Source organism: Rutidosis leptorrhynchoides, chromosome 6, assembly GCF_046630445.1.
Source record: "Rutidosis leptorrhynchoides isolate AG116_Rl617_1_P2 chromosome 6, CSIRO_AGI_Rlap_v1, whole genome shotgun sequence".
Classification (NCBI taxonomy): domain Eukaryota; kingdom Viridiplantae; phylum Streptophyta; class Magnoliopsida; order Asterales; family Asteraceae; genus Rutidosis; species Rutidosis leptorrhynchoides.
The window spans coordinates 205,091,634-205,103,138 of record NC_092338.1 but is presented as its reverse complement, the minus strand read 5'-3'; positions in this window follow the sequence as shown (position 1 = coordinate 205,103,138).

Below are 11,505 nucleotides of genomic sequence, written 5' to 3'. Positions count from 1 at the left end.
GAGTTCAAGTTGTTCGAATGATGAGAGCCGTGAAGAGAGGTTATTAGAGACTATTGTAACATCTGGTGGTGTTCGTCTTCAACCCACTCGAGATGCTATTCTGGTTTTTCTTGCGGAGGCCACAAAATTGGATGCACTAGCTTTAAGTCATGCACTAGAAGCTAAGCTCCAATCGCTTAGTGAAGTGAATGGAAAAAAAACAACTCATGCTTTCAGCAAATGCGGCATTCAATAGCTTTCCTGATTTGAAGCTTTATAAGTTAAAGCCATCAGCAAAATCCAGGTTCGCTTTAGAATTATGTTATTAAAATTTATGTTATAATTCTTCTATTAATTAAATTGAAGTACGGACCTTTTCCTTTTTAGGTCGCAGTATACATTGCAAGTGACCTGAAATCCAATTTGATTTTTGTAATCCAATTTGATTTTCCTTTAAATGTCACACATCATGAGAGATGAAGAATGAATTAATTTTTGTAGTTTGATATGTTGAAGATTACATGAATAGTCCCTATGAATAATTTTAATGGACTCAGTTAACCTCGTTAGGGTGAGGATGGAATTGAGACTTTAAAATGTTTTAAGGATAAAAAATGCATAAAATAAAACATAAAGATGAAACGGGTAAAAAGTGAAAAATACAGGGACGAAATGAACAATTTTGTCTAAACTTTTCTTAAAAAAATTAACACCAACACAAAACCAATTTTAAAGAACATAAAAGAGAGACCAAATCGAATCTATAAAATTGCGTATGATGGTTCTTAATATTTTTTGGGTTCGCAGAACATAATTAACTTTGCAGCCTTTATTAGAAGCAATAATATCCATTTAGTGGTTTTTGTTATTAACTCAATACATAAATTCCTTAGTACACATATTGAATACTACATAAACTGATAAAGGTTGCAAAATTATAATGCCCCACTACTCATAAGACTATACTAAAACTGGTCTAAAGAGAGTGTAAACTTGGGTCTTTTTAAAAATAAAGATAGAGACGATCTCACAAAAATATAATACCAACTACATCAATAACCAAATACGGACTTCTTCCTTTGCGATTCTTTTATGAAGTGCATCGAATTACTATGCGATGTTTGTTGAATATATATATTAACAGCCCTTATTTTCACTTCCATTTCAGTCATAGAAACTTCTCTCTCGTCTTCTTTTATCGTCTCCAACATTTTACTTGTTCGCTGCCTCATTAAACTCACAAACTGTGGCGGCGCAACCTCACTTACAAACCTAGCCATTCTTGAATTTGCCATATGTGATTTAAAGACTAAAGATATATGTAGTATGTTTGTTTATGGTATGAACTTGGCTGCTGGCTCTGAAATTTATAGGACAAAAGTTTGTTCAATTTTCAGGACACCCCTTGAAGGTTCATTGTTAATCCGTTTAAAACCTTTAATTTCCCTTAAATCTAATAAAGTTCTCCACTGTCCCATTTGGTCCATGAAGTCTTAACATAAGATGAGTAGTCAAGATGAAGTTGCCTCTAATTTGAGGAAGTATACAATTGGCAATAATTCGATAATCGAGATGTTGAAAACTTGATACACACAACAAAACTTTTGTCGTTTTTTGACATTTAGTGCCGACACTTTCTTTTCGTATTAATTGTATTTGGAAGTCATTACATGAAGAAAGCTACATGACATATCAATTTGTGCCAAGTGCCTGATTATCGATCAGATGGCTTGTGAATATCTTCAACGATACGGTTTTTGTTGCCATCGAAAATTCCCTATTTTTCACTTTTCTGATTATAAGTTGGTACATAATTTTATGAAATATCATAATCGAGGTTGAGTTGACACATCATAATAATAGAATTACAAAGGAAGATATACAATTATGTAAACTTTTCAAGATTAAGGATTGAAGCCTTTCATGTATGCTAAACAAATAGTATCAAGAAACACTTATTAACTTTGTTTCACAAAAACTACCTACTATCATTACTGTGTAAGCAAGATTTATAGAGAACCATAATAAGTGAAACTTATATATAGCCAAGTATATATACATATATATCGCAACATATATAATATACTACTTGAAACTTTTCTAAATATTGAAACTTCTTTGATTCAGATACTGTCATTCTTACACACCAGCAAAAATATAATTATAGAACTAATTAATTAACCAGCAATATGATAAACCTGTAAGAAAGGGCTTGTGTGGTTTCAATTGTGTGTAGAAATAACAATGAACCAATATTACAATATGAAAAGTCTTGCTGGATATCAGTCAAGCATCCTGAGGTTAAATATCTCTAGGTCAAAATACGAAACAGGATCGAACAAATAATGGTGTCTAGTTAAAGTTAAAAGGCAGATGTGTATCAACGTTCAGTCGTTCTCCATTCCATAAAGCACAATTTTGGATTTTAATGCCCATTTTTGTCCTAATATTTAATTATAACTTTCGTAGTCACTAAAGTTTCTTCCATAAAGCTATGTTTGATCAAGATGACCCCAGCTAGTTAATATATTTCTTTATTAGATTTGAACTAGTTTCTGAAATAGAGGTTATATTTTGAGATTTCATATTTTTGTATGTAAGACATTGTAGCAATAGACAACCAATTTAGTGTGTGTAACATTTAACCTTGATATGAGAGTTATTGGATTAGCTTTTAAATGTCTTATAATTAGTTTTTTAAGTGTTAACTTATTATAATTTCTTTGTAGTTGCCAAACGACTTGTATCTTTTTAGCTTATTTGAGGTGCTCGAATCCATGTAGATGGTGTTGCCGTATCTCAGTTTCTTCAACTTAAAAATCCAGACTTTTAGTAAAAGTCTAGAAACAATTCATGAAGAAGAAGAAACCAATATTAATACTAATGAAGCGCTTGAATGAGTTACACAAGTACTCGTGTGCTTCTGTTGGAGTGGTGAAAGAGATTCAATCGAGACTCGCAAACAGGGACACGTCGCGACCGGAATGGATGTGTCATGGTCGCGACATAACGACAGAACATGAAGCTTGTTTGGATCAAGACATCGCGACCTGGAGAGCTATGTCGCGGTCGCGACACGCGTCTGACGGGGAGAAGTTTCCAGAATCGAGTTTTCTTGGTCCCTAAGTTGTTTCTTTGTTGAGTTTTGCCTATTTAAACATCCTATTGTAACTCATACATTGTATCACGAATTTATTAATAAAATCTCTCTAGTTTGGTCAGTGGATTAAAATAATCAACCCACTGATTACATATAACCACGTTAAATTATCGCGTTCGTATTTTCTTTATTATTGTCTTCGTTTGTCTATTGTGGGAGGGTGATTTTATGGAAATCACTCTTAGTGTTGGGTCCATAAAACCTAACAATTGGTATATAGAGCTCAAGGTTTCGAGATGAGAAGATGGCGAAAGACGGAAAATTTAGAAACGATAGATTTGATGGAAAAGACTTCGGCTTTTGGAAGATGCAAATTGAAGATTACTTGTATCAAAAGAAGCTACACCAACCTTTGTTGGAGGTCAAACTCGAAGGCATGGATGATGCCGATTGGTCTCTTTTGGATCGCCAAGCTTTGAGTGCGATTCGTCTCTCTCTTGCCAAGAATGTTGCATATAACGTTGTGAATGAGAAAACAACTTTTGCATGTTTGAAGACTCTCTCTAACATGTATGAAAAACCAATGGTGGTGAATAATGTTTTTCTTATGCGACAATTGTTCAATAAGAAGATGAGGGAAGGTTCGAGTGTAACAGATCACATCAACGAATTCAACAATATTATATCAAGGCTTAAATCGGTAGATCTCAAGTTTGATGATGAACTAAAGGCACTAATCTTTCATCATTACCAGAAAGTTGGTCGGGTACGGTCACCGCGGTTAGTAGCTCTACGGGAACTACTAAGCTAGCGTTTGCAGGTATTAGGGATTCGATTCTCGGTGAAGACACTCGTAGGAGAAACTCGGGGGAATCGTCATCCAGATCCTTGTTAAGTGCCGACAACCATGGTAGGGAAATTGATTGTGGTGGTAAGAAGAAGGGTAGGAAGAAGTCTATGAAGAGGTATCCATCAAATGACCGAAGTGAAGCTATTTGTTGGGGTTTGTTGGTTGAATGTTGGTTAATGGACTAATCGACAAAGTTAAGTATGATGCTTAACCAAAGAATATGTTTTGATGATGACACATACATATGCATAAGTGATGATCGACATCTTAACATAAAACACACAAGTTCACTAATCCATACTTGCTCTTGCAAATGACCAAGTCAAATAAAACTTAGAATGAAAATAAAGATCATTAAAGTACATGGTCAAAGTACGGTCGACCGTATACCTGACCGCAGAAGCCCAGACTGAATCTGCAACGCAGTTTTGTGAAAACAAGTTGCACGGTCGCCACCACGGTCAATCGCAGTGCGACCACAGAATTCACTGTCACCATTTTTAATCAAATTTAGTTTGACCATTTCCCAACATCTATAATTCATGAAACCTTTCTTAACACGCTTAGAATGGATGCCTCCTCCATACTCAATTGAGTTTTGGTCATAAAAACACTAATCTTGGTTAATTACGCTTAATTACATCTTAATGACAATTTAACCATGATTAGGCATAACACATAAGTGTTAATCAATAACTTGTGATCTTAAAACTTGTCTAGACATTCTTAGAATGATCATCAAGTACCAACACACATAAGCTAATGTCACTGAAAACTAATTACAATTAAAAATTACTTAGTGACAAATTAAGGCTAAATGAAGAACAACATTTTCAAGTGTAACTAGTAAAGACTTATGATCCTAAAATATACTTAGATACATTTAGGATGGTCACCAAGTCTCAACTAGATATTGCTCTTCCCTTGTACATGTGTTGGACATTAATGTGTGCTTAGACATTAATCTTGCAATATGTTATATTGCAATTAAGCTTGCTAAAGCTTAAACCATAGTGTTGTGCAAATATCCATGCGATTGATTTTAGAATAACTATATCTTGCTATATGTGAGTATTACTTGCTACTTTCTAATGTGTTTGATACTCATTGATTTGCCAATTTGTTAACATGCTTGCTTTGTGTTATTAGTTAGAACACTAGGATTCAAATAACTAGTTCACTTCAATGAATTAAGTGTAAAATGATTCACAAACAATAATGGTCAATAATCTATTTGGTTTTGTCTAAGTAACACATTGTGTAACATGTCCAAGCATTACTTAACATTGATGTCTTTACACACTTAATATTTAATTTAGAAAGAAATCATTCAATTAATCTCTACTTAGTCTTAAAATGAATATGACTTGTGATTAATTGAAACTAGGAAGTTAATGACATGTTGACTAGTGTTTAGAATTGAACTAAATGCATTAATGAACCTAACTAAGTCTTGACCAAACTGAGATTACCTAAAATGACGATCAAGACACTTCTCCAAGAATATTAGGTTTACCACATTTGGAGTGTTATGTCGTTTTCACACAATAAGACCAAATCTCACACACTTAATGCATATAGTACTTATGTAGGATATTGAGTTTCTTTTGCAGGTGCTAGATGAAGTAAAGATTCCAAAATATGGTGTTCAAATCTGAGTCAAACGGCTATACAACATATACAAATTTTGGACTGCAACGCGCACGGTTGAACCACGGTCGACCGTGCCTGTGACCGTGTGACAACGGCTAGTTTTTGAATTCCACTATAAATAGAAAGCATTGGAAAGCATTTGAAGCTGACCCTCTTTCACATTCAAAAGGTATATTTACAGAGATCACAAGGGCTTTAATTACTACTCAAATGTGATCAAGCAAGAGAAGATTCTATGATCTTATAGATATAGAATTTGGCTGTTGTAAACTTACTAATCAAATTTGTTTATCTTGTGAGTTTACTTAGTATGATGTATGTCCTAGAATTTTCTTAGGATCATCATTACTAATTCTATGAGTCGTGTAACTTCAATTAGTAGAAGCATAGGCTAGCTTAGTGATCTACTTCCTTAAAGGGACTTAGGAGGTTGAATAATCTTATTTGGAGATTAATACTTGTTCCAGTAGAAGACAAGTTGAGCTAGGTTGGAGTTGATCTTTTAAAGGGATGATTAGGTTTGTTGTCTACCAAAGAAGTTAAAGACTTGTAAATCGGATCTCCACGGAGTTTGGAGAAAAGTGCTTAGTGAAGCAAGAAATCCCGATTAGTGTAATCGGGGAGTGGATTAAGGTAGATTAATTAACATCCACCCGAACCACTATAAATCCTTGTGTCTATGTTCTTTACATTACTTTACTTATCATTTTGAACATATACAGTACACACATCAAGTTTGAGTTGAATTGGTTAATCATAGTTAATCAAATTCGGTGATCAATCGAAAAAATGTTAAAAACGTATTAAGTAACTATTCATCCCCCCTCTAGTTACTTACAATTGGTATCATAGCGGTTGCTCAAATCATTGCTCTATAAACGTTTTTGGTAGTGTCAAAATTTGTTTTGTGAAAAAACTTAAGTCAATGATTCTCGGATCAACTCAAACTATGGGATACTTAGAAGAATTGGTGAAAGAGACACCAATCTTTGATAAAGAAGATATTGATGTGTGGAAATTAAGATTTGAAGTTTATGATTGATTTTAGAATAACTATCTCTTGCTATATGTGAGTATTACTTGTTACTTGCTAATGTGTTTGATACTCATTAATTTGCCAATTTGTTAACATGTTTGCTATGTGTTATTATTTAGAACACTAGAATTCAAATAACTAGTTCACTTCAATGAATTAAGTGAAATATAGTTCACAAACAATAATGGTCAGTAATCTATTTGGTCTTGTCTAAGTAACACATTGTGTAACATGTCCAAGTATGACTTAACATTGATGTCTTTACACACTTAATGTTTAATTTAGAAAGACATCATTCAATTAATCTCTACTTAGTTTTAAAATGAATATGACTTGTGATTAATTGAAACTAGGAAGTTAATGACATGTTGACTAGTCTTTAGGATTGAACCAAATGCATTAATGAACCTAACTAAGTCTTGACCAAACTAAGATTACCTAAAATGACAATCAAGACACTTCTCCAAGAATGTTGGGTTTACCACATTTGGAGTGTTATTTCATTTTCACACAATAAGATCAAATCTCACACACTTAATGCATATAGTACTTGGATAGGATATTGGGTTTCTTTTGCAGGTGCTAGATGCAGTAAAGATTCCAAAATATGGTGTTCAAATCTGAGTCAAATGGCTATACAACGGATACAAATTTGGACTGCAGCGCGCACGGTTGAACCATGGTCGACCGTGTGACACGGCTAGTTTTTGAATTCCACTATAAATAGCAAGCTTTGGAGAGCATTTGAAGCTGACCCTCTTGCACATTCAATAGGCATATTTCCAGAGATCACTAGGGCTTTAATTACTACTCAAATGTGATCAAGCAAGAGAAGATTATATGATCTTATAGTTATAGAATTTGGTTGTTGTAAACTTACTAATCAAAGTTGTTTATCTTGTGATATGTCTTAGAATTGTCTTAAGATCATCATTACTAATTGTATGAGTCTTGTAACTTCAATTAGTAGAAGCATATGCTAGCTTAGTGATCTACTTCCTTAAAGGGACTTAGGAAGTTGATTAATCTTATTTGGAGATTAATACTGGTTCAAGTAAAAGACAAGTTGAGCTAGGTTGGATTTGATCTTTCAAAGGGATAGAAAGATTAGGTTTGTTGTCTACCAAAGAAGTTGAACATTTGTAAATCGGATCTCCACCGGGTTTGGAGAAAAGTGCTTAGTGAAGCAAGAAATCCTGATTAGTGTAATCGGGGAGTGGATTAAGGTGGATTAGTTGACATCCACCTGAACCACTAGAAATCCTTGTGTCTGTTTTTTTTAAATTAGTTTACTTATCATTTTGAACATATAAACCACACACATCAAGTTTGAGTTGAATTGGTTGATCATAGCTAGTCAAATTTGGTGTTCAATCGGAAAAATGTTAAAAACGTATTAAGTAACTATTCCCCCCCCCTCCCCTCTTTAGTTACTTACAGGGTTGTAATCAAAAGGGGCACTTTCAAAGGAATTGCAAGAATTCTCCGGCGAAAGGTGTCAACTTTACCACGGAAGATACGGATGATGCACTTTTATTTAGTGTTGAAGATTCGGTGGAGACTTGGATCTTGGATTCGGGAGTTTCGTTTCATGCCTTACCCACTAGGCGTTTGATGACGAATTTTTGATCGTATCAAGGTAACGTTAGATTGGTAAACAATAAAAAGCTTGAACTTGAAGGTATAGGAGATGTTATACTGAAGACTACTCCCAGTTCTAATTGGACCTTGAAAGACGTGAGGTTTATTCCTAAGTTGAAAAGGAAGCTTATCTCGATTGGTCAATTAGATAAAGAAGGTAACGAGATTACTTTTGAAAATCGTCAATGGAAGGTGGTTAAGGGTAGTAGGGTCGTAGCTCGTGGACATAAAAGGAGAACGCTTTATATGGTTGAGGTGTTTGGTGAAGACATGGTAGTTGTTACGGTTGATGTTGGAGATAACTCTACTCTATGGTACCGAAAGCTCGGGCATATGAGTGAAAAAGGTATGAAGATTCTTGTTTCGAGTGGGAGAATTCCGGATTTGAAGAAAGTGGAGCTTGGGTTTTGCGAACCATGTACTTATGGGAAGCAAAAGAAGACGACTTTTGGGAAATCAGGGAATGCGTCCAAGTTGAAGAAATTGGAGCTAGTTCATACAAATGTGTTTGGTCCAACAAATGTAGAATCACACGGCGGTTCTCACTATTATGTCACCTTAATTGACAACTCCACTCGAAAGGCATGGGTTTATTTTCTTAAAGCTAAATCCAGTGTATACTTTTGTGAAGTGGAAAGCTATGGTAGAGAATGAAACTAACTTAAAGGTGAAGTGATTAAAGTCAGATAATGGAGGAGAATATAGTAGTCTTGAGTTTAAGGATCATTGTTCAAAGCTCGATATTAAAGTGTTAAAGACGGTACTGGAGACACCGCAACACAATGGGGTCGCCGAACATATGAATCGTACGTTGAATGAAAGGGCTAATAGAATGAGACTACATGCCGGTTTGCTTAAGATGTTTTGGGCAGATGCGGTCAATACGGCGGCTTATTTGATCAATAGGGGACCCTCAACACCATTGGGTTTTCGAATTCTCGAGGAAGAATGGCAAGGTAAAAAGGTGAGTTATGGTCATCTTAAAATATTTGGGTGCAATGCATATGTGTAGACCAAAGATGCGGATAGAGACAAGCTTGAGGCTAATTCAAATAGGTGTAATTTCATTGGTTACGGTTCGGATGAGATGGTTATCGATGTTGGTATAACGAAGATATAAAAGTGATTCGTTCTCATGATGTTACCTTTGATGAGGATTCCGTTTATGGCAAACCGAAAACGGGGAGTCCCAAACCGGATTATGTTACTTTTGACGATGTTTCTATTGATGATCTTGTAGGTTCTAGTGGGAGTTCGGGTAACAATGAATTGCCGATTAATGGTGAGGCGTCACAAAGTAGGGGTGTTCATAATATCCGAATCCGAATCAGCAATCCAAATAATCCGAAAATCCGATCCGAAAATATCCGAAAAATCGGATATCCGGATTTTCGGACCGAAAATCCGGATATCCGATTTTTCGGACCGAAAATCCGGATATCCGATTTTTCGAATTCGGGTTTCGGATAGCACTTTACAAAATGTTCGGATATTCGGATATCCGAATATCCGAAAATATATATATGCTCATTTTTAATATATATTTATATTTCTTTAATTTATTTATACATTAGCAAAATCTAAGCATTTTCCTCTTACATGTTCTTACAAAAATTCCCATTTCACATAGTTATTGTAACCCATTTTACGTAATTGTAATAAATTGCTATCACTCTGTTTCTTAGATCTAGAATTTGTGCTTGTCAATTGACTATATCGCCTTATCCTTTATTTTATTTCACGCATGTCAATTGACTAGGTTAATCAAATATTAATTTTCTTGTCTATATCTTGCTTGTGCTACTGCACAATTTGTATATCTTTCTTGTGCTACTGCACAATTTCTTGTGTATATCTTTCAAACCGCCATGATTCCTCATCCTCCATGACTCCTCATGTATACTTTTTATCTGATTTATTAATAGAACTTACAAATTCTCCAAGTATGTATATATGGTAATAACATAATATCATACCAGAGCCCTTACAGAGATGATGGTTGCAGACTTGGAGTTCATGGGTCAAATTTTTTATCTCATGTAAAAAGTAAAGTTCGGATATTTAGATAATCCGATATCCGAATCCGAAATTTCGGATACTCGAAAATCGAATATCCGAAATTTCGGATTCGGATATCGGATGTCCAAATCCACTATCCGAATTTTCGGATATCCGAAATTCGGATATCCGAATTTTCGGATATCCGGTTTTGAACACCCCTATCACAAAGTGATAATGATGAAGATGGTTCGGAAAGCGGTGAAAGTTCCGAACATAGTGGGAGTTCTAGTGATGAGGAGAATGATGATGGAACCGGTCCAACCATACCGGTTGTTCCTACACTAAGACATTCTACTAGAGTGTCCAAGCCTAATCCTAGGTATTCTTCATCAACAAACTAACTACTTGCTATATAGCGAGAATGGTGAACTCGAGAGTTACTTTGAGGCGAGACAATCTAAAGAATCCATACAATGGAAGCTTGCCATGAAAGAAGAGATTGGGTCACTTGAGAAGAATAAAACTTCATCACTAGTGAAATTACCTCATGATAAAAAGGTGTTGCAAAATAAGTGGGTGTATTGGCTAAAGAATGAGTTGAATGGAAAGTAAAGGAACAAGGCTCGGTTGGTGGTCAAAGGCTTTCAACAAAAGGAAGGAGTTGATTACAATGAGATATTTTCACTTGTAGTTAAGATGACTACTATTCTGTTGGTACTTTCTATAGTTGCATCAGAAGACTTAACAACGTTTTTGAAATGTTCTGTCGTGCAAACAATCAACAATCACTTCTAAACGTTTTTCAACATTTTTACATCATTCAACCCAGCGACATCGGCTGGTTTACATTCAAATCGCCCTTAGGTGTTATTAAAACACCTAAAGCATCATTTGGGCCTTGGAAAAAATCATTCTTTTTTATTGATGAATCCTCTGTTAAAGGCGTGCGCAAGACGCTTGTTTGGAGAACTGAGCTAACGACGGATGTTAATGCGCGACCCGCGCTAGACGATGACGCAAAAGGTTTATTAAGCATTTGCAAAAATGCAAACCTGATCGTTCGCCCTTATGGTAACATTCCGATATATCTTGGTGGCATTTCATCGTATTGATCGAATAGTGTTAAGTTTACCAGAACTTTAGATCAAATTTCTTAGAAATTATGCTCAGACTTAGTAGTTAGTGAAGGAATGCTCTGTATGGGAAATACTCATTTGAAGGTCAGAGCCTCATTTATTGTTAAAA